General features: G+C 46.3%; 2 long non-coding RNA genes across 5 annotated transcripts in view; both read left to right on the forward strand.

Annotated features, from left to right (window-relative positions):
* The window catches only part of LOC133275580 (uncharacterized), a 218,879-nt gene that overhangs the window by 60,266 nt on the left and 131,566 nt on the right, over positions 1–27,047 (forward strand). For all 4 annotated transcript variants that reach the window (XR_009745600.1, XR_009745603.1, XR_009745602.1 and 1 more), the window contains exon 3: positions 23,140–23,301. This is a non-coding gene — a long non-coding RNA (uncharacterized LOC133275580). The remainder of the gene's footprint in view (positions 1–23,139; positions 23,302–27,047) is intronic.
* On the forward strand, positions 25,324–26,622 carry LOC133275581 (uncharacterized). The gene is made up of 2 exons (XR_009745604.1): positions 25,324–25,393; positions 26,458–26,622. It is a non-coding gene; the product is annotated as an uncharacterized LOC133275581 (long non-coding RNA).

A 27,047-nucleotide genomic window follows, 5' to 3' on the forward strand; every position in this document is an offset into this window, starting at 1 on the left:
AAATCTTCCCTCGATAAAAAGTTTAGTCTGACAAAGCAAAGGCTGAGAGAAATTCTATAAATACACTAGGGCAGGAGGAAAAGGGAGGGTAAGTGCCAGGAAGAAAGAACAAGTGCTTACACTAAAGGCAGCACTGGCACAGGAGCAGATGGGTATCATCTAATCAGTAGGAACTTTAGGCTGGTAATTAGAAGGTTCCTGACCATCAGAGGAGAGAAATTCTGGAGCAGGCTCCCAGCAACAAGTGATGCATTTTTCTGGTTTGGTGGGTTTGGTTTTGGTTTTCTCATTGCTGTCAGCAGAGTTTAAGACAGAAGTCAGTAAACTGGCATGAGAGGTTATATCATTTGATGTACTGGCTGTGTTTGCATATGTCCTTCCTCCTGTGTCCCTGCAGCTCTCAGTGAGTGGAAGGGGTGGGAGAGAGAATATCGGGTAAGTAAACATCAACATCTATGTAGCGTCAGTTCATCTGGGGTGTTTTCGTTCTTCCCATCCTTGCACTGTGGAAGAGGAAACAGCCAGGAGCTCTGTCTTGTATCCTTGTGTCACAAGTACTCAGTCCCAGAACAGTGATCCCTAGTGTAAAGACCTGAAGTTGTGAGGAGGCAGGAAAATACCTTGAGGAGTCTCTCTCCTTCTGCAAAGGATCGTGGAGTTGTTCTCCCTACCACTGGAGAAGACAAGCCTGGACCAGAATGTCAGATTGAAATAGCTATAGGTTTTGCAGGCTGTCAACTTTGAGGTCTGTAGCATGAGCCTATCTCCAATGACATCTCGTTGAATCTGAATCCCTTCTGCTGCTGCTCACGTAAAACAGGCAGATGCGTATTCTCACACCCACTGCTCACCTGTGATTCTGGTTTTCTCTTCAGTAATTGTGCAAGTCACCTGATAATTCAGCTGAAAGCCCTTATGAGACATTACATAATGTCCTTGGAGAAACCCTGTCTGTGTAACATTGGATAGATTATCATGTAAAACTTTCTCTCTTTTCCTCAGTTGTTAGTTTTTGGGTGGGGAGTCAGGCTGGATTTCCACTTGGCTGAATCTAAAAGGTTTCAAGTTTACACTGGTTTGTTCCACTCTTATTAATCTCTAGAGTCTGTGCTAGAATTGGCCTCAGCATCACAAGTGGAATGAGTTTGGCAGGGCTCTCTGGAATCTACTCAGCACACCTGGCCATGATCTGAGGTGGGATTCAGCTCAAGTGGTAACACTTACTCAAGAAAGCTCCCAGCTCTAATGTGATGATTTAATTAGCATCACTGGACCAGCTCCATGGGATAAAACCTTCTCCCAGTATTCCTTCAGGACTGCAGAGCTTTTTACATGTGCAAGCTATGCTGAAGGGCTTGTGCACTGCTTGCAACCATGGGCAGGAGAACTGTGGGCAGGCCTCTAGGGCCAGAGGAGTACAAAGGCAGATCCCAGCTTCTACTGAAACCTTTGCCTGTGGCTTCTGTTCCTTGGGTGGCTGTTGAAGGCTTGAGCAGAAGGACTGGCTCACTCGCTCTTCTTTTTTTTGCTCAAGACCCTGAGGCCCCATCTGCTCTAATGAATGGCCATCGTTATGGGTGACATCAAGCTCCTACAGAGGTCTGAAGGAAGGTAACAACCGGAGTGGTGAGGCAGCCAGCCATCCCTCAGCATCCTGCTTCTCTCTGCATCTTAAAAGGCCTCCATCTTTCAGGATGCTGCTGGGTTGTGTGGAGAGGAGCAAGCAGACCTTTACTAGCAGCTTTCCCAGCTGAAGCAGTAGCAGACAAGTGACCAGGCGTTAATGGCCATTGTCACCACCACATCACTGCATGAGTGCTGGGGGAGCTCATGAATTTCTGTGCATCTCCAGCCCTTATCTGCATTCTTGCATCAGCATCCTGTCTACTGTTGACATCCAGTGCAGTGTAGTTCATCTCCCCCAGGAGAGAGATCAGGAGCTGGTCAGGGCTGTGGTTTAGCAGCATTTTGTGAAGAGAGTGGATAGGAGAGCAGGGCTGAGCGCCTTGAGGTGATGTCCTGGGCAGAGGACATGCTGAAGGGACTCTGCTCCGTGAGCTGGGGAAGGGAAAACTGCACAAAAGCACAGGTTAGTAGATCTGATCAAGAACTGATTTCCTTTCTGTCCTGAAGTTCTGAATGGAAATACATTCTCTGAAACACTGCTTCTGGCTGCATATTTCAAAGCAGAATGAAAAATCTTTGCTTCAGCTCAAAGTGTTCTCTTTGAACTGAGATTTTGAGAGGACTTTTTTTCTTGAAAACTGAGCTTAAAGAAAGTCATCAACTGCAGAAGAATTCCAGTTGAGGAATCCATCAAAAAGTGCAAAATATCAGTTTTAAAAAATCTATTCCCCTACTGAGGGGGAGAAAAAACTCCCAATGATTCTTAACAGCTATGTTTTTCAAAGGGAATTTTTTTCATTCATAAAAATATCAAATAGCTGCATCAGAATCATGTTAAATTGTGTTTCCTTCTGCTGGTCACTTCTCTCTCTTCTTTTTTTGTTTCTTTTCCTCTTTTTTTTTTTTTTTTTCCCCTATTTGGACATCCTGTAGCAACCAAGGATCCAGAAACTCCTTCCCCCCCCCAAAGGTTTGCAAACCTCCTTGATGAACAAGCTTCAGGCTTGTCTTGAAACCTGAACCCAAGGAAGGTTTCCTGGCTTCAGCTTTCAGTGTGATGTTGCACATGGCTCTGGCTCAGAGGATTGCTTTAGTATTGCTTTAGGGATGGGAAATCCACTTGTGCAGAGGGAAAAAAAGGATGGAAATTGTATGGGCTGCAGTGCTGGAAAATCCAGCTGCAGGGCAGCTTCTCTGTCCCTGCTCCTAAACCCTGGAGCAGTGTTCTGCTGCAGTTGTCACCAGCTTTGGCAGCTGAGCCGGATTGCTGTGGACCACCTTAAACGTTTTCTATGCCAGCTGAGAGCAGAAAGCTGCTGAAATGGGTCTCTGCTGTGTAGTGCGCACTCTCTTAGCAGTGCCCTCATGGTGACTCAGTCCCGTTCCCTGCTTCTTTTAACCCACAGCAGGTCAAGAGTTTAACAAAGTGACTGGGGCTGGGAGCCAAGTCCCCAGAGCTGCAATCTGCAGCCAGCGTGCCAGCATCTGGAAAGAGTTTGTGACCAATAAAAAATGAATGTGCAGACTCCGCCAAAGCAGCAATCATTTGGCATCTCAAGCCCAGATCTTTACAAGATGATTCTTCTGAGGCTTGGAAAGGCTTGCCTTAGTGTTTTCTAATAAAAACAGTGCTGGGCTGGGCCAATAGTCGGGTGAATAGTGCTGTGCGTCGCCACATGGGAGACAGCCAGCCGGGAATGGGAAGACGTTGCTGGAGTCTAATCTCTCAGGCTGGCTGGGCTGGATGCCTCATGTCAGTGATGCTCTCACTCAGGCTAGGGACAGGGCACTGTGGGTGCTGCCATTCAGAACACACTCTGACCTTGGGCTGTTTTATCTGTGCCACAGGACTCCTGGGGAGGAGCACACAGAGGAGCGGAGGGGTAGCAAGTACCCTACTATACGGGCATGAAGCACTTGATCAGTTTGACAAGAGCTGCCTTAGACTAACTCTGTGGATAAAGCAGTTCCTGGTATTCAGCAGTCATTTTTCCAGCTGGTGCAGCTGAAATATGCCAGGCTGTCTCTGCAGATACAATTACATCCCCATCTTTTTGTCAGTTCCTAACTGCAAGAGAGCAGTGGGATTGTAGGGAGCTGCTCCTGAGCCTTCTCAGGTACATGTAACAGCAACAGGTCCATGTCCAGCCTTGAAGAAACTAGAGAGAAGAGGTTTGGCATATGTGTGGGCTCGGTGACTTGGAGTGGTACAAGCCTACTAGGGGCATTCAAAGAAGGGAAAAGAGACGCATAACATGCAACTGCTGCCATTGATGGTCCTTGCCACCAGCTAGCTTGTACTGCTGTTGAGTACATCCAAAGTCCTTCCCATTGCTGCCAAGCTCTGTCCCTAAGGATGTGTTGAACTCAGCACCCTGCCCTTCCTTGCAGTGCTCAGTGGGATGGGTTTGTCCGTATGCATGTTCCTTTCCTCAGCTGGATTCCTTCCTTTCTCTTGATTTATCTCTCTCCTCCAGAGTGACCATGACTGGCAGTCATGTACAACCCTCTAGGGCTGTTTGGACTCCACCACCACATACCCTGCATTCCACTGTGAGGAAACAAACACAAATGAGTGGAAGCTTAATAACTGTCTTGTAAGCTGCCAGAATATTTTTTGTTGGAGCTAGAGGGATGTTGTTCTTATGGTGTCATCCTTCTGACTGTAGAATCAGTACAGTGCCATGGCTAAAGCAGTGCAGTGGGCATGCAAGAAACCCCACAGCTAAGCCTCTGTCTTAGCTATAAAGATAATGAAACGGTTGTTTCCCTGATTCTGAGCATGGTTTGCCACCACAGAAGAGGAAGGTGGCATCTAAACTGCGGGATTAGAGTACAGATATAATCCAGATACCCCAGTTTCCTGCTTTTGATCTTGGCTTTAAGGGGCATCAAAACCTGATGACTGGGAGGATGTTGAGGAATCCTGTAAGTAAAGGAATTTTATCTTATTAGTTTGCATTTCAAACTGCAGATACTTGGAGTGCAGTGCTGTGGGACTGCCAAGGCCGTGCATAACACTGCCGTTTCACTAAGCTGGGCTTTGACTCAGCACAGTTTGTTCTCACCTCATTCCTGCTTGCAGTAGGAAAATGAGATGGAGTTAGCCAGTGTCAGCTACTGCCTCTCAGTGTGCTCTTCCCTATGCTCACAAAGGGTAGGTTAGGATGGCTGACCCAGGGTAGAAAAAGCCAGCATCATCTGAAGAGATGTTACTGGTCTGGACAACCTACAGTATTGCTAAAATCTTCCTGTGTTGCTAGTCATGGAAGGATTAACAAAACAAAACCAACCCTCCTTCCCCTGCCCCACACCTTTTGCTTTGAGTTTGTGTCACGTGTGCAAAATCCCTCCAAAGAAACCTCTGCCAAATCTGCTTTATTTGCCCTGGTTTAGAAACTTCAGATTGGGCAAAGTTGGCTTTAAAAGTTCAGTGACTCTTGGCCAAAACCAGCCTGAGTTCAAATCTCAGAACAAAGAGAAATCCAGATGCAGATTTAGTTCTGCTTCGGGACATTTCTTGGAGCTCTGAAGTTACTGTCACTTATTCCTGTAGTCAGTTTAAAATCAGTCCTTGGAGATGGCTGGTTCATATCAGATGTGTTCTCCAGAAGTGCTGATTCTTTTTCCTTTTTCCTTTTTTTTTTTTTTTTTGAGAGGTGCCTTATTAGCCCTAGTAAGAGTTTATTTGAGCTTGCAAAATACATCTTGTGACTTCTTGTCACTTTCCAAGCATCCCTGAACACTGCTTCCATTTCCTCGTGATGGAGACAGCTTGGTCTCTCTGCTCCTGTCCTCCAGTCCATACAGCAGTTTCCTCACAGCATTAAAAATGGGGTTGTGTTAACCCCAGCAGTGCTCTTGCACTGACAGGATCTGTTGAGCCTCACAGAGAAGAGAAGCTGCTTTGTAACACCCTGGCCCCTGGGGGAGATGTTTGGGTAGTGCTCAGCAGGCAGGCCCATAGTACGAACAAAGGGGTAGAGGGCTGTGGCCATGTCCTGGGCATGCGGGCAGTGCAGCTAGCATCGGTTTAGATGCTGCATCTCTAGGATGGAGCTGGAAGGCTGGAGCTATGAAGAGAGATGACAGTCTAGACAGCAGTGGGGTGCAGGATAGCTGTGTAGTTATGCAGAACATACATCTCAGGAGGTAGGTGCTGCACATGCTGGTGAGCAGCAAGCAGATTGTGTGCGCACATCAGACGGTGACAGTGATATGTGAATGAGACAACTCTTCTTGTGATGATCCTGGGGCTGGAAATCTTTCCGATGGCTTAAAAACATTAACCCTTTTGTACACAGCAGGCTGCTCTCTGAGTGGTCACAGGATGCTTAGATTTTCAAGTATTAAACTGTTCAAACGGTGGCTGCTGCATTATACTTAAGCATTCTCCATGGTTGTTGCACTGCTTCCTCTTCCCTGCCTGCTGACAGTGAAGGGTTAAATCCCACTTTTCACATGTGCCTGCTGATGAACTGTGAATATGCAGCTAGGACCTGTTTTCACGCATATGTCCCTTTCTATAATCCAATCTTCTTCTCCACTGTGGCACAGACCTGGAGGCTCTTCTGCAGCGTAGTTATGGCAGGTCTGCTGCCATGGGATAAGCAGCAGTAAGTTGATTTACATAATCACATATGCAAATAGACCAAATCAGGGTCCTTTCTTTCAGGTTTGGTTTTAAGGTGACTCTGTCCATGGGCTGAGAGAAAAGGGATTTGAAAGGGTGGTTTTCTTCTCTTTAGCTCTTGTGAAACAGAGCACACCCTCAGAAAAGTACTGCTGTTAACAGACATGTACAGCCCAATGGGCATAAACGATTAATTGTGCAAAAATACCTGATAAACCATCCCATGCAAATGCACCTTTACCCTCTAGGCCTACATCATCTGTTCCCTTGACTAGAAGTGTGGACTGCATCCTTATGCAGGAAATGAAAGAAACTCCATCTCCGAGGAACAAAGGGAATTCATCTCTTCATCTGGTGGAACATTTAAAAGATGTTAAGAGCAGCAACAGCTTCACACCTGTGGCATACCAGATGATTGCTGGTGGAGACACGTGGGGAGGTCATTTCAATGTGTACCCTTAAAAAGGCTCCAGAGGATAAATCAGAGCACTGCAGTGTCTGTCAGCACTTGGAATGAGGACTCCAGCCATTTGTGCTTCCGCTTGGTTCAGTTTCTCTTAGGCCTGTGTGTTATCTCCATCCTGCAGGGATGCTGGCCAACCTGGTGTGGGCTTCAGGAAAGCTCCCAGAGCACCAGAGGAGAACGGCGTGAGCCATCCATGACAAATTCATTGATCAGTTCAGTGATCTTGTTTCCAGTGGTAACCCTTGTAAGGCTTCCCCAAAGAAAACTCCAAAACGAATGAGGTGCTTGTTAAGGCAGTACCTGTTCTTTACTTGTGAGGACAGGACAGGTACCAGCAGCATCACACATTTTACCCTGCCTGATGGATTGCTCTAAAGATCTAATGAATGAGCGACTAAAGTTGTTATCTTTAATCTAATTTCTTTAATCCTTTAACAACCCCCCAAATTAGTAAACTCTTCAGATCTTCCTTGCAACAGTGGGATTGGAGGTAAATTGGATGTGTTAATTAAACATTGAATAAAAAATAATGACCTTTTGTCAATTCTAAGTGCTTTGCCTTTAGAATTCCACTGTCTTGAAGGGAATGTGTATCTTGCTGTGCTGTTCTGCCTGAGTGATCAGATCTTGCTTGAACATACGTGGAACTTTCCAATTTGCTTTAGAGCTTTAGATGTGGGAAAATATGGCCAGATGCCTTAACTAAATACCATAGATGAAGAAAAAAACAAAGCCAAGAGATGCAGTAGCTGAGTGCTGTTGACTCTCATGTCCAGTACAAATTCTGATGGCATGAGCTGCCATGAAATACCCTGCTGGTTGGCAGAGCTCTCTAAATAGCTACTGCTGCATCCACTATGCTAAGGGCAGGCAGAAGGAATGAAAAAATGCCAAATGGATTGCTTTGGTGGTGTTGGGAGATTGCCTCTGATATCTAATTTAGTCACCTCTACAGTCTCCTTACCCCTGGAGCAACACAAAGTTGCATAGATAGGATCAGAGTTGGCTCATGTGTAAGCTTTTCCTACCTAACTGCCTTCTTTGCACACTTTGCACCCAGCAGGTCTCAGTTCTTCTAAATCAGAATCTACTGCAAACTACTAACAGCATCATCTACACTAGCAGGACATACCAGAAGAGCAAAGAACCAAAGATCTTGTGGTTCTTCTAAGAATTAGCTGGTACTGAAGAGGAGTTAAGTCTTCTCTGCATTCCTGTGAATGAATAGTAACGAAGCTGTGTCCATGTTTTTCAACTGTAATGCTCACATAGCAACAGTGTTGAGGGTATCCTGTGTTCTCTGAGGCTTACTCCCAAAAAGAAGCTGAGCATGGTGTTTCTGCTAGGAAGCAGTGCTACAGTTAGCACTTGATCTGAGTTCTGGGCTCTGATGCCCAAGAGATAGGTCCTTACTACTAAGATGTGTTGGATTTGTGCAGCATTTTGCAGCACCAGTGGACACTGGGTAGAATTAGTTAAGTCAGGGAGTGCCCTGCTTGAATCACAGACAAGAAACTAGTACAGTCTCTTCTTGGCTAGGAATGGATAAATTCAGGTGGGAGCTACTGCCACCACTGCCTTTCTTCAGCAAGCCTGTTAACAGCAGGCAGAAGGCATAGGGGATTAAGGGAAGCCTGGTGGCTTTTTTCCTTGAAAGATGAGCTTTTGAAAGCTAAGCTGAGTTTGCGTGTCAGGCAAAACCTGGGTGTGCGTGGCACAGCCTCTCCTGTGGTCTCATGGAGAGTCTGTCTCTGGGAAGCTGGGGCTGCAGCAGCTTTCGAACGTGTTCATCCATGTAATTTGATTCTGTGCTTTACTTCTACAGTAAGGATGTCTTTGCCATCTCTTGATCCTTATCCTAATGATAAGCCTGGTGTTGACCACAGGTATCACCCAGCATCCAGTTTCTCAGTTCTGACCAAATCCCCCGTGTGCGGGATGGGAGGTACACTGACCAGCTTGGCTTTTCCATGCAGAAGTATCTGCCATAGCAGAGAATCTTGCAAGTGTGAGTGTGTGTATTTATAGGGAGGCAGATGTAAACCACATTTGTCCTGTGTTTCTGGCAAAGAGAGAGCGTGAAATATTTGTGACCCGAGTCATTGGCTTTCCTGCCATTTGTATAAAAATTTCCAGATGTGATTGTTGATGCCTCACCTGGGACCAATTAAAGAAAGAAGGAATATCCAGAACCAACTGTGTTCATGTGGATACTTGACTTGTTTGTGTGTGCGTGCATGTGCGCATCTCTCTTGCAATGTGTGTGTTTTAAAGTAAAGCAGAATTTCAGTTCAAAGAACTTGTGTCCTCTCCTTCTAGGGCCTTCTTTTTGTCTTGTTTACATTATCTTTTCCCCCTCAGATTGTCCCTGTCCCACAAACCAGGATCAATTTGGATTTCTTAGACACTTTTTTCCTCATATTCGTCCTCACAGCTTTTCTGTTACACCTCCCATGGCTCACCTTGATCACAGTGCTCTTCCATGCAGGCATGGCAGATTTCCTGGAGAAGTTTCCCCAGTGTTACAAGCTTCTAGAAAGTGTGAAATCCCCAGTAACACAACAGTGACTCACCAAAGCAGGGTCCAGCACAACATTTGGACTGCTCCCCATCAAGTGAGCCCCATTCTCTGCTCTCTGTCCTGCCCTTGCTTTTCTCACCAACTCAGCTGTCAGTTTGCTGGGTCTGTACTAGACTATTCCTGGAGATTAAACTCTTGTCTTTCCTCCTCCAGGCTGTGTCCACAAAAACTTTCTCCTGATCCACCCGTTTTGTCTCCATTTTCTTCACTTTGCTAATGACAGGAAACTTCTGTCCCTTTGCTTCTTTTGTGATTCTCTGTACATTTTTTGTGTCCCTCTGCTTAGTCCTCCCTGAGTGTATTTACCAAGCTGCCCCCCTGCCTTAGTCATACTCTGCTGGAAAGCAAATCTGCACTCATCCAATCTTCTTCCCTTCTTTTATTGTTGTTTTTGCAAGGGGAGTTCAAACAAACAAACATCCCTCAACATCTGGTGCCTTTCGGGAGCCTTAAACTCATGGCCAGAACTGAGTATGTGGAAAGGAGGACAGGATGGGAATCCAGCTAGCTTGGAAAAACTAGGCAGGCACCCAAAGATACAGCCTTATTCTAATTTAAAGTAATGAAGAACAAAATTTGTACTTTTCTGCTTATCAGTCATCCCTTTAGCCATGATCAAACCTATTTTCTGTGCTTCCCTCCATGCCTGCTGGTGCCACACACTTTGCTGTATGGGCACAAGGCCTTCCCTCTGCAGGCATTGATTCTGTAAGGGGAAGAATGCAGGGTCCAGTCTGCAGCAGGATGCAGTGGACAAAAGGCCTGGAACCAGAGCTGTGGCCTGAAGGGGCTGTTCCTGTGTAACTTCAAAGCTGGTGTGGCAAATCTCAGGTCCAAAGTGAACTTTGCTTTATTTTGTCTCAATTTTTGGCATTCCGCAAGTGAATTTGGTTATGTTTATGCTGCTTTTCAACACAGAGGATAATTAGCATACAATTGTGACTGCTAGTGGATGTTTTACAAGTCATTTGTTCATTAGCAAGATGTTTCCAGGGTAGTTACGTTTTAGCTCTAGACTTTCAGCTAGGATTTTATTCCTCTAGCAACAGATACTCATAGCTGGACTGGAATTGACAGTCTTCTTAGATGACATGTTAGGACTACAACTCAAGCATAGATTTATCTTTTCTGCATCTGCTGGGGAGAGATAGACTGATGATAGTCTTCTTAAAAGGGTTATTTTTGTTTCAGTGGAATAGATGAAGGGAAATTATTCAGTGTATTGTTGTGCCCTGGAAAAAGTCTTTAACAGTTATAATTGTTCTACTTCATGTTTTGATTTCAAAAGGGACAAACACGTTCAGAAAACAAGGACGTGGCTGCTGTTTACACAGTGAAGCTTTAAGGTGGGTGTTTGAAGTGGTATTTTTCTCAAAGTTCTTGTAAACCTCTCAGACTTTGCCTATGGATTTATGCTGGCACCAGATCCCTGACACACACAGCTTTCTGCAGGACAGGGAGGTGTATTTTAGCTCCATCATGCTACTGTGGGTGTCAGGCGCCCCAGCTCCTGGCATTGCATCTCTCGCTCTCCTTCTGTGTTGCAAGCAAGTTAAGAAAATAAATGCAGTGCTATAATATTACCCTATCTGCTCTGTTTCCTTACAAACATTCCAGGTGCCCTGGGCTGTATACCACACTGTGCATGGGGCGTGCTCCATGCAGCCAGTCCCGCAGAGGAAGGATAAAGATAAACTGAAGCAGTGAGTTTAGCAATGCATCAGCCAGGTTATCTCAGCTTCCTGCACGGTGCCAAAATTTCCCTGAGTTGGCTCTTTGATGCTTGGCCTCTTTGTCTTTAACCCCAGGAAGACCAGAGCAGTGGGTTTTCACACTGCCGTGTGCTATAAGCCGTTGCCTCTCAAAGGAGGGGGTGGGACAACAGTGCCCAAAGGGCAAGTGTGGGAGGAATGAGGGTGGGCAGCTGGAAGCCAGGGGGATGGGACACTGTTGGTGCAGAGCACTGTGATGGCCCCAGGGCAATGCAGGAAGACTGGGGTTAGAGGGAAGCTGTTTAAACCAGATCAAATGGAAGATGGATGTGGATGAAGAAGATTCATGGCTATATTAGAGCAGGGGAGCAGAGTGCTGATGGTGGTGGCATGATCAGGTATCTGGCAGGGGTTGTTTGCAGTGAGGCCAAGCTGAATATTCTGCTGCAGAATGATTCCTTGCTTTGCAGGGGAATTTCTGCCAAGTCCCTTCCTCTTCTGGCTCCCAGGTCTGGGTGTCTTACTCAAGTCCTGGGGCTTCCAACCAGTTTCCTGGCCGATGCAGACTAAGGTGGTGCCAGTACTTCTAAAAACAGCCTGTGCTCTCTCCTCCTCTTCACTTTGGTGAATTCCTGCCTCCTACCTTTCAAGCAATGCTTATTCAGCTTTCCTTGCGAGATTCTCACCCGCTGTGGAGCACACTGGGCTCTGACCTGAGCAGTGGAGTAGGTAATGCAGGAGGGGCAATTTTAGGAAATATTCAGCCTTCCCTGCTATTAGGAGACAGGTCTGACTGCTTGGAGCTGCCTTCTACCTCCAGCACTTGCTTCTTTGTCCCAGCAATGCTTAAATGAACTCTTTTAAAGCTTTAGGTTTGGGGTGGGTTTTTTCCTCATAGCTGACAGTAAACTTGTATCGTTGAGGATCTGGCCCAGATCCTGTATGTTTTAATCAACACTGACTGTGCTTTAAATTGTGAAGACCGGGGGAAAAGACTCCCCCGGGTACATAGCACCCACTGATGGGTGCTGGTGTGAGGGAGAGGGGACGTGGGTCCAGGCAGCAAGCAGGGAAGGGCTCATGCCCAGCTACAGCAGGGCCATGGGCCGCCTCTCCCCCTACACCAGCAGAGCCATCGCTTTGGTGCAGTGATGGTCGTAGGCCCCCAGGCTGGCGGAGGAAGGGGGCTCACCTCACCCTGCCTGACCAGAGGTGGTGATGGCCGGGCTGGGGGCCAGGCTGCTGCAGGAGGCAGGAAGGTACCGTGGGGCTGGCATGAGCAAGGCAGCGCCCCGGTGGGTCGGGGAGGCCAGGGGTGCCTTAGGCAGTGGCTGTCCGCTTGTCTTGTGTGTCAGGCTTGATTAGATTTGGCTGGCGCTGGGGCGAAGGCCTCCACGCTGCGAGGGGTGGGGTCTGGCTGGAGGGGCAGAGCCGGGCCCTCCTTCCTTTATGTGCTGCTGAAAAGTGGCTTTTGTTGTGGGGCTTGCAGGCTTTGTCCCCTCCTGGAAGCAGTGCCCCTTTCTCTGGGCTTCAGCCCCCGGGAGAGGTGAGCAACCTTGTCTTTAGTGTCAGAGCTGAGCTCTGCCTTGTGCCTGTGCTTGGGTGTCGCACTGACCCCCCGGGTGTCCAAAGAAGCATTTTCTTTGCTAGTTTGGAGTTGTTAATTTGAAACTGCATTTGGCAAGGATCCAGCAAGGTGTTGAACTACTTTCAGGCAGGACTTCCCTCCAAATTCCTCCTGTTTCTTCAACCCTTTGTGAAAGGTTTAGAAGAACAACTGGAGATAGAAACTCAAATGAAATCTGCTGTTCCAGGCCTTTCTGCACACGTCCCCCTCAGCCTGTGTGATCTTCAGTTGGCAACTTCCCGTAGGGGTTTCCATCTTAAGGTTTTGTCATGATAGTGTTAATTTTGAGCAACATAACAGACAGAGTAAGCAGCAGCCCTTAATTGACTTCATGGACCCCTGAGCTCAGGGATGGATAATGAATGGTCCAGCCCCTACAAACCTCATCCCCAAACCTTCTTTGTGTCAGAGGGCCACGAGATGTACACCCCACAAACCAGAGAGCTCAGTGGGTGGGAAGACAAAAGGTGGGCGTACCAGTGAGTGATTTTCCCATTGTGGGTCTAAGGAATTTTCCCTCTGTGGGATAGAGCTGGACTGAACGTGCAGCTGTGAACAAGGGTGGTGCAGTGCTACTGCTGTGCTGCTTCCCAGTACTGAAGCCTGGATTGCCCAGTGGTCCCTGTGCCACCACAGTGCCCCGGCTGTGACTCATTTAAATTACATGTGAACTGCTCAGAAGTGCCAGTTTATCTGCTTATGCTCCAGTGTGTATGCTGCTGTGTGCAGTAGGTGCTTTATTTTCAAAGCTGTGTAGAAGATACGTCCCTCCAGCTCACTTTCTGAACCTAACCTGCATGGTGGCTAACCAAGCACTATGTCTCAAGGCTGAAGCAGGGAGCACTTCCTAATGCTCCCGCACTGGCACCAGAAGAGATGCAGCTTCTAGAGAGGAATGGGTAGGTCACAATATTATTGCCTAATGTACTTGCAGCACATTGGACCCTATGCTGTGCTTTTCAGAGGGTTTTCAAGCATCATTTTAGCTTGTCCAAGGCCAGGCAGTAGAAGGGCAATGAGACCATTTTCAGATGACAATTGATTTTATGATTCTTGCTTCGTGTTTTCATTGCTTTGGTTAAAATGATTCTCCAAGTACTGTAGCTCGAGCACTTGCCATCTGTCTTTAAACAGTAGATCTTTAATATGACCTGTCCCTCCTGTGGTGCCTTTGGGAATCTGAGAATGATGATTGACCTAAAGATTTCTTCTCTGTAGACGAATGCTTTCATTACCGTGGGCATGCCTAAAGGTTTGGCACTGCAGGGGTTAAAATAGCTTGAGAAGGGTGGAGGATTCTTCAGCCAAACCCAAGCTGATTGCACCTGGTTTGCTCAACCTGTGTGTAAATGACACCATGGTCTTCCCACCCCCACCCCAGCAAATGCCACAGGGGCTGCCAAGGTAGACGTGCAGGTAGGGCTGTGCGAGCAGGTGTGGGGCCTGCAGCGGTGGGAGGGAGGCTCCAGCCGTGCCACTCACACGCACACAGGAGCCCTGTGAGCTGGGATCACCATCAGCCCCCGGAATGACAGGCAGCCGAAGTTAAGAAGTCCCCTTTGTTCAAATTTGCAGCCTTCTCTTAAACATTTGTGTTGGTTACTGACAGGGTGTAGTGGGGTCTGTTCCTCTTGAGCAGGTAAAGGGGAAGTTTTGGAAAGCGTGGGCTAGCGCAGCCCATGGGTGGCTCTGGCTGCTCTGTTGTGCAGTGCATGTGGCTCCAGCTCCCAGCCAGGCTGATCTATGGCAAAACCCACTCTCTCTGGGACAGCACTAGCTGAATGTGTAGAAGAATTGAGGAGGTTGTTCATGCATGTGAGCATTGCTTTGCTATCCTTGGGGAGGTAATGAAGAGTTTGGGGCCATAAACTTGCAACTCAGAATTTAGTCTTTGGGAGTTCAGAGGAGTTTAGAGTCAGGGAATTGCTAAGGAGGCAACAAATTCCTTATAGGAAACTAGTCTGGAAGTGTGTTCTGGGAAACCAGGCTTCTTTTAGTGTGGGTGCCTTGTGCAGCTCTGAAAATGATCACTGTAATGCAGTAGAGAGGATGAAATTATTCACAGTTATTCTCTCTTTCCCCACCCTGACTCCAGGCAGAGCCAGTCGTTCCTTTTCCAGTCCATGCACACAAAGATTATTGTCACTGGGTCATCCTGCTCTGCAGTAGTCCATGCTGTTTTTCATGTCAACCAAGATAATGTTCATTTCTTGTTCCATTAAGACCTAGCGTAACTCTGTGGGTGTAAATGATGCCATTCTGCTGATCGCAGTAAAGTTTTACCCAGCTCCAGTGCAGGGATTTCAGCCCAGAGCTCCCAAAGGCTGACCTGCATATGGGTTTTCTTTGGCATTGTACAAAGGCTCTGAGGTGAGTGGTGAGCACAGGGGAGATTCCGTGTTGTGGCCCAGCTGGCGTGTGCAGCCACAAATAATAATTAATTGGCTCTTTAAGAAGTCTTGCAAACTCTTTTTTTTGTCTGTCTGTCTTAAGCTCCTTTTAATTAACTTCAGTCATGTCCCAACACATCATCTTGGCTGAATCAGAGCTCACTGTGCCAGTTTTTCACATTCCTGAAATACACAGCCCGCCAGTGTTGCGCATGCAGCTGGAGGCAGCAGCTCTGAGGAAGTCAGGCAGCTCTTCTGGAACTCGGGAATTTTCAGGAACTGTTGTGACATCGGGAGGCTGCGCAGACCAGCGTCAGCCTCACTGCTTCAAACTCCAGTGCTGCCCACTTCCCAGCAGTGTGGCTGTCTTGCACTTACCCCTGACTCAAGGAGCGGCAACTGTAGCAGGCACCTGTGTACAAGCATCTTTGTTCCTTTAGAAAGCACCTTTATTCGGGTTACAGTGCTTAGGGCATACAGCCTTTTTTCCCCCCATTCAAGAGCTTGTTTCTTTGTCACACTTCTTATTGCAAAGGGTCAGCTTTCAAGATCGTAGGGCATGTTAACAAGATACTCAGGTATACTTAGTCACCAAACAGAGTCTTGTGTGGCAACCAGACATACTTTGTGTCTCTTTACTAGAAAACTTCAAGCCTGGTCTAAGCACTATTTCATTCTTTAGAGGAATTTGGGTTCACTAATGTCTCTACTGCATTGTAACCTGGCTCTTTTCACCAGTGCTGGTGGAAATAATGCCAGATGACTCAAAGCTGCATCAACACTTGGCCCTAGGTGTATGTGTTTTGAGCTGGAGACTTCTTGATAACTAAGAATCAGTTCTAGCACCCCAGTCAACCAATGTGTTTAATTTACTGAATAGAAGGGAGCCCTTACTGTGATCTCTTAGTACTTGTTTTGAGAGCACAGCTTTGATAATGGAATTATCCAACTAGGGAAAAAAAGTGTCACTATTCAATGGTTAAAAGCTGGAGCTCAGTAAATTTAGGAAAGAAAGAGGGTAAAGCATTACAATGGTGAGACTCTTCATCCATTGGAATAGGGTACCACTGTATTCTTCATTCCTAACCATTTTTAAAATCTAGTTTGGAAGTCCCCAGAAGAAATAAGCATATTTAAAACAACAACAAAAATAATTTATTCAGGTTACTTCTGTGCTCCGTGTGGAGGAATAAAGGATTGCAATTTACCTTCTACCCTTAGTGAGACAGGGCACCGTGACAGCAGGTTCAGGTGGTGTGCCCAGGCTGCAGGTGAGGAGCCATGCCTTGCCCACAAGGCTCTTGCTCAGCAGTGCTTGTGTTTCCATGGCAGCTCCAGGAATGACTGCTCAGAGGTTGTTGCTGTGACACAGGCAGTGGTGGCATTGTTAGATTGTTACAGTGGGAAATTTTGAATAGGTGTGAGGAAAACACATAGGATAGCTGAGAAAAAGGAAAAAGTGCCTCAGCCTTTTTGGAAAAGGATAGGAAAACCAGGAAGGGTAATAACAAGCAAGCACCAGTCTGGAGCATGGGAGCAACGCCTGGATTCCCGGGGACTGTACAGAGGCTCCTGCCTCTTACCAATGGCAAATGGTAAGAGGCAGGAGCAGCTTTCAGTAGTGAACCAGAGAGTAAAACAGAAGTACCGCCAATGAAGAATGCCTCATCACTCATGTGGAGCTCAATCTTTCCTTCTGCATCTGGTGTATGACAGCTCACTGGTGTGCAGACTTTAACCTAGCTGCACCAGCCAGTAATATAGTGTAAAAGTTGCTTATGCTGGCGACAAAACTTGTTAGAAACCAAATAGCAAAAGAGACTGACAGTGAAAAAGAGAACTTCATGAATTGTTAGGGGGGACACTCAACCTTGTTGCCTCTTCAGTAATAAAATGTCTGCTGAGACACAAAGGATTTGTGTCTTTCCAGTTCTAGCTTGAAGGAAGGACCAAGTATGATACAGTGGGTAAGCTGAGGAATGTATTTCCTCTGACATACTTTAGTTCTAACTACCTGACTGTAAAGATCCTGTTAATCACTGCTTCCCAGTGTCCAGGGAGAACACCACCATGGATCTGGATGCTACCAGACCTGAGGCAACGTTCGCTCCAGGTGCACTGGAAACTTGCAACCTATGGTGGGTGGAACCCCCAAAAAGCACAATTCAGAAGGCCAAAAGTACGTAGCTGTAATAAGAGTGATACACCCCCCCCCCCCCCCCGTCATGGATGTTATGATGGTATTTTTCCTGAAATTCTTCCTCTTGTGAACAGTAAACTCTGATTTCTAAAGCACTTACTGGGCACCTGTCCCGGAAGAAGTGCTTGAACAGCAAAATTAAAGTGTGTTGTCAGAGTGAGAGGGCCAGACTTGGCCTTGAGCCACTGACAGCCTGTTTAATTGAGGTGCAGGAGTTAAAAAGGAAAACTGAATCACTCAGTGGTTAGAAATGATGGAAACAGGGATCAGGATCTGCTCAGAGCGATCCATTGGTCGGTAGCATGCCTTTTTCTCTGACTAGAGGCAAGGTTTCAGAAGATCACTGAGGAGTGTGTTTCAACAAATCATATGGTGATGTAATATTTTCAGCTATGAATTTCTTTCAACAGACCATTTTTGCCTAGGAAAACTGAATCCTCAAGTGTTGATAGTACAACTCGGTCCTGTGGATCTGACGTCACACACAGGTTTCTAAGCAAAAATACTGCTACATGTTTGTAGCAGCTCTTACGCTATCCACCTCATTGCTTTTTCTAAGTGATGCTGCTTTTGCAAGTGAAGGAGTTACTATAGCTCTCTCTCACACCATGGGAAGACCCCCTGTCTCTCACTGGTGCAGGAAGAGAAACAAATCCTTGTACAGAAGTTTGGGATTACTTAACATGGAAATAACTAGTGGTAGGGGAAAAGGAAACCATTTCAGATAGTGGCACTCAAGGCTGTGGTCTGCTCATGAGCCGCTAGTTACCTTTGGAGAGCTGACAGAATAGCTACAGGCTTGCTGACCTCTTCCAGCAAGCCTCTTCCATACAATGGTTTCTGGTTTTGCTTCCCTGTGTTGCCCATGGCTGTAGCTCCTGTAGGGATTCCCCAGCATGGTGCGTACTCTTTGTGACTCACCGTGCAGAAGAGACTGGGGAAGCTCTGCTTTCCAATGTTATTCTGTCTGCTTCCACCTCGGAAGGGTGGTTCTCAGATGTTCTGCATGGTTGTGTACCAGGCACTTTCAGCCTACGCTTCCAGTTCCATCGGACTTCAAAAGAGGAAGATACTCCCATCAGTGTTTTGCATGATAACGAGTTAAGCAAGCATCATTTTTGGATATAGTTGATGGAAGACTGGTTATTGCCAGTGCCAAGTGGGCGTCTTGGTTGAGACTATCAAATGATGTCTGTTGTATTAAATGCTTTGTTGGATTTCCTGCTTGGAAAGTGGTGCATGTGCCAGACAGAGTTTTCTATTTTGGCACCAAAGCAGTCTTGGCACCCGGTGCAAACTGTTTACTTTAAAAGCTTAATTTTAAATATAGTTTTGGAACATACTTGGAAAAGTCTGCAAACCAACAGTAACAGAGAGGAGACTAGAGCATCATTTCCTTAGCTCCTGTGTCCTTTGAAATCCCTAAATCCGCTGCTTCTGGCTTGAGTGTGATGTATTCATGCATTGTCTCTTGCTGAATTGAACAGCAGCTGAAAGGCAGGTAGGAACTGAGAGTAGGAAAGAACATAGTGCACAGCAATATCTAAAGTCCTTTTAGTATCATTTAACTCTTTCTTGTGATATACCATTGGTAAAAGGAGAACGTATTCCATCTTGCTGAGCAGTCAACAGAACTAGCCTGTGTTAGGATCTTGAAGGGCACTCTTCAGTCTGCTGCAAAGGCATTGGACATGCTGACATACAGTGCCATGAATTTCCACCTAGCAGCAAGGTTCTTTAGAGTGCCAAGCGTGACGCCAGAATACAGAACACTTCATTCATCAAAGCCATAAGCAAGAAACTCTGTGTTTTTGGTTTTAGAAGTAACTTTTGTACATTTATGACTTTTTCCACATTAAACATCATTTATGGTTTGGAAATTGTTCAGGCAAGAGGCATGTGGTTTCTGCTCCCGAATATCAGCAGCAGTTTTGCTAGGTTCAGTCTCTATTTTATGTTGACATGGTTTTGGCTTTTCATTTACCTTTTGGGTGGACCTCTTCAGAGCAAGCTGCCTCCACAAGAACCCATAACCTTCTTTCTAGATGAAGACTAGGAGATCTGCTTCAGGTGAAGAAGATGACATTGGTATAGAGAATTTGGGTTCAGAGCCAGACTTCTTCAAAGTACCTTGTGAAGAAATGATGATGTTCCCTCATCAGAGCAATTGCTGGAACAAATTGAGAAATGGGAATTTCACACCTGGACTTTGAGACATGAATTGATAGATTTTTCCATAACCGATGTGAGAAGTTATGGAGTAGCTGTTGGATTTTCAGTTAATTCTGTTTGTGCTGAATAAATGGTAAAGGGCTGATGCAAGATCTTGGTTTATGATCTAGAAAACACATCTTACCAATTTTACCAAGATTTCAAGGACCTCCTCTTGCTGGCCTCTCTCTGCAAAAGTGCCACATTTCAAGTGAGAGTAGCTGGAGTTACACAAATGTATGCTGTGTGTATTGAAGTAGAGGAGACTGTATGGGTTGGATGTGCTTTTGTTCCTGCAGCAGTTTGGATTCTAGTGTTAATTCTTTCTTTAGCTGATCAGGCAGGACAGGATTTGGCTTTCTAGATTAGAGCAGTGTTTCTTTCCCATCTAAATGCTCTGTGAGGGCCCAGTTCTGCCCCATGCTGAGTCCAGTTACTCCACTGACATACCCATGACAAGTAAACACCGTGGGGTATCTGAATGCACAGGTGCTGCAGGTACAAACCTGGGGAGATGCTAAAAGCTCTCAGTCAATGTCTTTGTATTCTGGGGTTTGTAAGAGTGTAAAAACTGCCCTGCTGAGGCACACCCTTGGGATGGTTCTGTCCAGGTAAGGGGTTTGTCTCTGGCAGTGAGATGCTATTTAGAGGCAGCTTTCAGGCCTGGCCTCCATTGAGCTACATGCACTTTAGACTCCCCAGACGCTGACTCACATCTGTCCTGAGTGCCTGAGTGCCTTTGTCCTGTCCCCAGAATCTCTGCTCTGGAGCTCTGTGCTGCCCCCCAGGACTAGAGACCCTTTTTCTGCAAGGAAACCAGTGCTGTTGCATGGGATTCATCCTGCAGAACTAGCTGTGCAGAGGGAATCCTGCCATCTTTCCTGAGGTGTGCTACCAAGAACAAAAGCACTAAATAGAAATTTTACTTTATGTCCCTGCTCCTGCCTGAATAAGGAATGAATAAAGACATACCCTGCTGTGTTAGGGGAGTTTCTTTTACTCTTTGGCCCTTTTCTCCACAGCCCAGCCGCTTTCAGTGCTGGGTGCCTCTGTCTTTTCTCTGGTGCAGTGGTCTTTGAGAGTGAAGTTTGCAGAAGTTCCCTCCAGCATCAGCCCATGTAAAGTTGTGTGGAGCACAGCAAATGGTGCCTAGCACTTCTGGAATTTGGGAGGAGGAGGGTGTTGCAGCTATACTTTTACACTGGTTCCCTCTTTAATGTTTGATTGTATTCTTTCATTCCCCCACCATGTTTATCCACCTGCCTGTGTTAGATGAGCAGCTCTGCAAACTTTCAAGGAGAGAAAACAAAGTAATCGTTTCGTTTCTCTCACTTGCCTAACCTTCCTGTGTGTGCTTACTTTGTGTTCCAGCTGCTTCTGCAAGTCTAATATGCTTCTATTTCTAAACCTGGGTTCTCCTTCCTGGTGCCCTGGGCTAAGGGGCTTGGAGTGTTCATCTGTGGCCTCCCATAGCAGAACAGCCTGTAACAGCAGGGCTTCATCCCCATCCTCCCAGGTCTGGACCACAAGCCTACGCATGGTGGTGCAAGGTCTCCTAGCTCAGTCTGCAGCCTCATTTGTGATGATTTCCCAATAATGGGAAGAGATGATGAAAGCAAAGAAAGATGCACAGATGAGGAGAGATATCTCAGGGCTGCCAGGGCAGCTGTTTGAGATCTTTGAATCAGATGGAGACAGAACTCCACCACCCTCAGCTTCCCCACCCTCAAACAAGCCATCTCCCATGTGCAAAGCAAAACCAGCCCCACCCCAGCTGTGCCATTTTAGCTAATGGCTTAGTTAATAAATGGCAAATTCCAAGGGTAATCCTGTCAAAGCCTTCCTGACATCCCCATTGATAATATTAACCACAAAGTGCTCCCCTGCTCATCTGATTAATACCAGAAGAATTCTCCTTGATTAGATCATTACTGAGGGGAAATGTAGGAAAGACAAATATTCTAGGGAAAAATCAGACTTTAGGCAAGGGCGAAGGTTGCAAGGGTCCGTGGTTTGTAGAGTTTGTCACCTGGTGGAGAGGGGAAGGTTTGTGATAGTCTGCTCTCCTTAGTCATTACTACTTACTAGTCCTTAGATAGTCTCTTCTGCTCTCCCACAACTCTTGCAATAGAATGCACGTCCCAGCCCTTCTTTGCCTGCAACTCAATTCATGTCATGTGGATATGAGCAGCTATAAGCCAAGCAAGTGAAGATGGTTTTGAAGGGTTGGAGGCTTTGAATGTCAAGTCTTAAGGGCAGAGACCCATGTACTTGTTGCCTTGAAAAATCTGGCAAGGTTAAACTAGTGCAGTTTGGGATCTTGGCACACCACTGACAGTGGAGGAAGGAGCAGTGGTTTCTGTCTGCACTCCACATTATTCCTTCCCTGGAAAGCCGGGATAGTAGTTTGAAGGCTAGGTGAGAAATACAGTATTTTGGGAAAGACAGTGAGCTGCTGCTGTCTTATCCTTTCCAGATCTGTGATTCTTAGTTATCTTATGTTGAGATAAGAGCTCATGCTTCTCAGGCTGCCTGCAGATTCAGGCAAGCATCACAAGATGCCTTACACATGGGCTTTTAAGTATCTCTCATCCTGCAGGCTTCTAGACATGGGGGGGGGGGGGCTTTTTTAATGAATGTGAAGATTGTGATACAGGACATGAGCAGTTTTTCATCCCTGTCTTCTGATGGCTTTTCACATCTGATGTCACCAAGTCCTGGGCCCAGCTCCCTTCTTTGCTTAATACCAGAACTGGCCTTTTTGTTGTGCTGAATGCTGTTTGTTCCCCTTCCCAGTCAACAGCCAGACCTGTGCACGGAGTATTTTAAAGCCTAGCAATCGTGTAACTTGCTGCCAATGTCAGCATGTGTAAAAACGTTGTTGCAGACTATGGTGGCTCCTAATGTGGAGCAGTTCCTTAGGAGAGGGAGTGTGGTGGAACTGCAGGCGACCTGCCTGGAGTGAGAGAGGCAACTGCTGCTTGATAACTGATCTTGTGGAATGAGGGGGTAGAGTTGATAAAAATAATGAAAGGTCATAATGCAGAGTAATTGGGCATCAATTCCTGTACAAGAAACTTCTTAAATCCAGTGAAAGACTTTCAGTCCTGATCTGACAAATCCACAGGGAATTCCCCTCCAAATATGTTTTATTCCTCTCCTATTTGTGCCTTCCCACATCCCATCCCAGACCACTGATTTTTAGAAATGCTGTGATTAAGCATGAGGGACTGGTTCCCCCTGGTAAAGCAGGAAGCTGGGGAGGTGAGGTTGCTTACTTTGAAATGTCTTCTCCAGAACCTTCCTGGCTTCAAAATCAGTGTTTGAAATTCACTGGCAGCTGAGCAGGGATTTTCAGTTTCACTGGGCTCTAATTGGGGAAACCAAAATCCCTGAGGAAAAGAAGTGTCCAAGTCTCTGAAGCTCCAGGTCATAGCACCTTTTCAGACCATTTACCATCTGTCCCTTCAGTGGAAGGCACTCGCCTCAGCTGTTTGCTGCTTTCAGCAGCCTGTGTTTTAGAGGAGGCTTCTCAAGTGCAGGTTCACATCATGCTGCCCTGAACAGACAAAGCTCTTTAACGTGCTGCGAGAGCAGACTCTCCAGTCCTGGCATTTCTTTATATTCCAGCCCACAACCATTCCCTTTCTGAGAAACCTAACCACTTTGTCTCCTTTATTCCCTCCCTCTCAGCTCCCTGGACACGTCTGCTGCCATGAGATGTCTCTGCCAAGGATTTTGAGCCAAGATATGAGGGAAATGGTTTAACCAGATGTGTGCCCATGCCTGCGACACTGAACTTTGAGATGCTGATATTTAAAATGCTTGCCATCTCCTCTGCCTCCCAGCAGCAAGGTGAGTAATGGGTGGGACAGCAGCATATCCTGAAAAACACCTCTTTTTCAAGGGGAAGGAAAGGAGGTTATAATTCGACTAAAAATTTGCTCCAGGCTGAAAACTTGGCAAACAAAAGCTTAGCTTAGACGTGATTTAAAAGGAAACAACAAAAAAGCATAAAATAAATCAGGGCAGTTATTTTGGGTGGAGATGAGGGTCCAGAGCTTAAAGATCATACTTTAGTGGGGGAGGAAAGGAACAGCTCAAGACAGAGTTTCATTTGGCTCTTAGCCCTACTATAACTAAGCCTTTCAAAGCCATGAGAATAAACCGAATAAATGTCCAGTCCCTGGCCTCTCCCTTCACCCATTTGTCAGAGGAAAGCAAGGCCTTACGTACTCTTTAAAGTAGAGTGGATGCATATATGGTGGCATTAACTGACTTCATCCTATTGCCACTTTCTAAATACGGATTTCCCTGTCTCTTAAATTGTAAAAGCACAGAAAGCTGAGCTTAGACTCAGCTTACCTAAGAGACAAAGAGGGGCATCTGTTGCTTTCAGCATTCTGGATCTCCTCAGGCTCTCTCTTGCTCTGTGCCATACCACACCTGCTGCTCAGGATCTGTGTCCTGCTCTGCCTTCAGCATTGCACACTGCCACTCCTCCACAAGCTCAAGAGCTGAGCAAGAGGATGACTGCTCCTTGCAGCCCTTACATGGGCCAACTCCTCCGCAGTCCCAGGCTCACAAAGCTAAGGAAGAAGAACTGGTTGGCTGCATAGCAGCAAAGACCACAAACACAGAATATACCTCTGGAAGGAAGGCTTTCCCAGACCATTACCTCATGTGCACAGCACACACTGTTGGCAGCACAGTTGGCACAGGCCTTGAGAAACAAAAGACAGGGCCCAGACAGTTACCATGTCTTTTGTCATCTCCAGACCCCTGGGCCCCTCCAGCCTGTCTGCCCATACATAATTATATTGCAGGCTCCCTTTGTAGTGCTGTCACTGTGTGATATTCCTGATGGTCTGGAGCCTTCACACGTCAAGTTAGGGAGGAAAGTGTAATGCTGGCATTTTAGGCAAACCCCTCAGCCTACTGCCTTAATTATCCCGTTGGATATGAGGAAAAAGATTTCACAGTGAGAGTGGGTTTAGCATTGGAACAGGTAGTCCAGCAAAGTGTATGAAAGCTCCATCTTCGGAGATATTCTGACCTCAGTTGGATAAGGCCTAAAGCAACTTGACATAGCTTTGCTAACTCTCCTTATTGCTATGTACACTTCTAAACCAGCCATCCCCTCAGCTGCCTGGTGGAGTGCTTTGGCTGTAGCAGGTATGAGGGAACAAAAGGCAAAATGGATGATCAAAGGCTTGTAAAGGCTCCTTTCTGAAATTTTTCCTCCCCCTGCCTGGTTAATACATGTTTGGTTCCATCAGCTTAAGTGACATGGGCAGTTGTGGTTTAGATGGGATGTTACCTAATTCTGCTCAGAACAGTCCTTCTTTGAAGGGCACCACAGCTTAAACCTCTCTGGCTTTTTTAACAGCCTTCATAGTTTGCTTTCACATATTTTTGTGTGTGTTCACAAATCCTCCCTTCGAGCACCTCAAGGCTGTCTGAAGAACTTAGTGCTCTCCAGCAGCAGACAGTGCCAGGCTTTGCTTCATTTTAAAGAAATGCACTTTTAAACTATCCTTTTACAAGGCTTAATGAGGCAGGTAGAGCCAGCCAATACAGAAACTTTTAGGACTAGGTCTATTTGTTCTCTTACCTGTAGTGGTATACTGCATAATTTGAGATCAGCTTGCCAAAGCATCACCTTTCTCAGTATCTCAGTGGAGTCAACTCTACTAAGATGTCAAGGAAGGCTGTTTAAGAGATCTTGTTAAAGGGAAAGGAGCCTCATCTTTTAATTTGCTCTTATGTTTCTGTGCTGATGTTTTCATATATTGTCATTTCTAGGGAAGACTGAGCATGGAATTAAGCCCATCTTCTAGTTCCCCAAGTGCAGAAAAAAACAGACTGATCTTCTCTCAAGCACTGGCATTTCCAGGGTACATGTTTTCAGGACACCAGCATTCCCAGGAAAGCTGCTTTTTCAAAGGTATGTCATCTCTTGTTTACATTGAAAAAACTGAAAAGGGGGGGCGGAAATTGTCTTTGGCATCAAACCAAATCAAGTGTTTCTTTTCCCTAAACTTCTTTAAGCTTGTTCAAGAGAAAATGAAACTGTAAAAATGAATAAACAAAATGGAGATGAAGGTAATGGCAAGGTACTGACATTGGAGATAAGGTTAAATCCGAGCCCAGCAGAAAGAACATGGCAGTAGAAGTTTAACAAGTTAACTTTTATGTGCCACTGTGTCATGCTTCCCTTTGTTGCTCAAGAATGTTGCTTCACTGGTTCCTAGGGTGTGAAGGGGCCATGCTGCTGGGAGGATGTGCCCCACAGACTATGCATGAGCCACTACTGGGCTACCTTTCCATCTGAAAATTGTTGTTTTACTTGTATTACAGTTTTTCTACGGACCAGGAACTGGTCTGAACTTTGTGGTCAGAGGTCTCCTGTAGTATGACAGCCTGCAGAGCACTGCTGTGTGGCAAAAGGGTGATGAGAGCAGGCAGGCATTCCAACCAAATCAAGGGAAGTTAATATGCCTCTGTAGAAAGTATTCACAGTGGTCAGGAGGCTTGGAAGATACCCATCTGGTGAGGAGTTCAGAACATTAAGCTAAATGCTCTGTCAAATAATGGAGATCCCTCTCACCTTTGCTGTCTTCAAAGGAAAGAGGCAGGACAGAGTGCTCATAGTCTGTGTTGTGTGTACACATCTAAAGCAATGCACAGGAGTAGCCTGACAGACCTTGTTGGGAAGGCAGAGTGCACTGTGAGTGCGTGACAAGCCCTGACATCTATACACCTTACCACTACCACCAGTGGCTTGAAGCCAGGATAGGTCAGAGTGTACACCAAGGACTGACATTTCTCCCTCCTGCCAGTGTTTGTACACATCTTAAGCTGCTATTGCACAACCTGGTGTGAGTGGCACGCTCTGCTCACAAGAGCCCCGAGACTGGAAGAGCAGGCTTCATCTGTCTGTTTGGCAGGACTGTGATGCACTCACTGCCAGAGACACCTGAGCTGCTTGTGTTCCTTTCCCTCCTCCAGTTCCCACCTGCACCCCCTGCTCTGAAACAAAGGCTCCCACTAAAAGCAAAGAAGTAGCTATAGAGGAAGATTCCCTAGTTGCTGCCCACATGTCAACTGCTGCTGTTGCAGACTGTGGCTTTTGTGATGACAGCAATGATTCAATTAAATGATTTTTTAATACTTCCTCTTATGGCAGCAAGTCCTTTGTGTGGACACTCTTAAACCAGTTAGAGTGGCTGGGAACTGATCATGTGTAAATTTGCAAAGGGAAAGGAGGCCTAAATCTGCTTCTCTTTTTCTGTCTGTTGCCTCTACTTAGAAGCACAGCCAGGCAGTTTGATGATGGTGCCCAGCAAGTCTTTAGCTTTGCCCCTCTGGGATCAGTCTCGTCCACCACTTGTTCTGCCCTTGGTAACCTTGGAGCCTGCTCCAAGGTGCATCTGTGTGAGCTCCAAGGCTGTTGTCATAACTGCCCCTTCTACCCATTCTAGCCTAAAAGACACTTTGCTGTAAAGGACCACACTTCACATGTAAATGACTCAGAAGAGCCAAGGTATGACTCCTGCAACAGCTGTAACTCAGACCTTTTTGCACACATACTATTTTCT

Source organism: Pezoporus flaviventris, unplaced genomic scaffold (genome assembly GCF_033815535.1).
Source record: "Pezoporus flaviventris isolate CSIRO_AGI_PZ_B2104156 unplaced genomic scaffold, CSIRO_AGI_Pfla_v1 ptg000041l, whole genome shotgun sequence".
In the NCBI taxonomy this organism is placed as follows: Eukaryota; Metazoa; Chordata; class Aves; order Psittaciformes; family Psittacidae; genus Pezoporus; species Pezoporus flaviventris.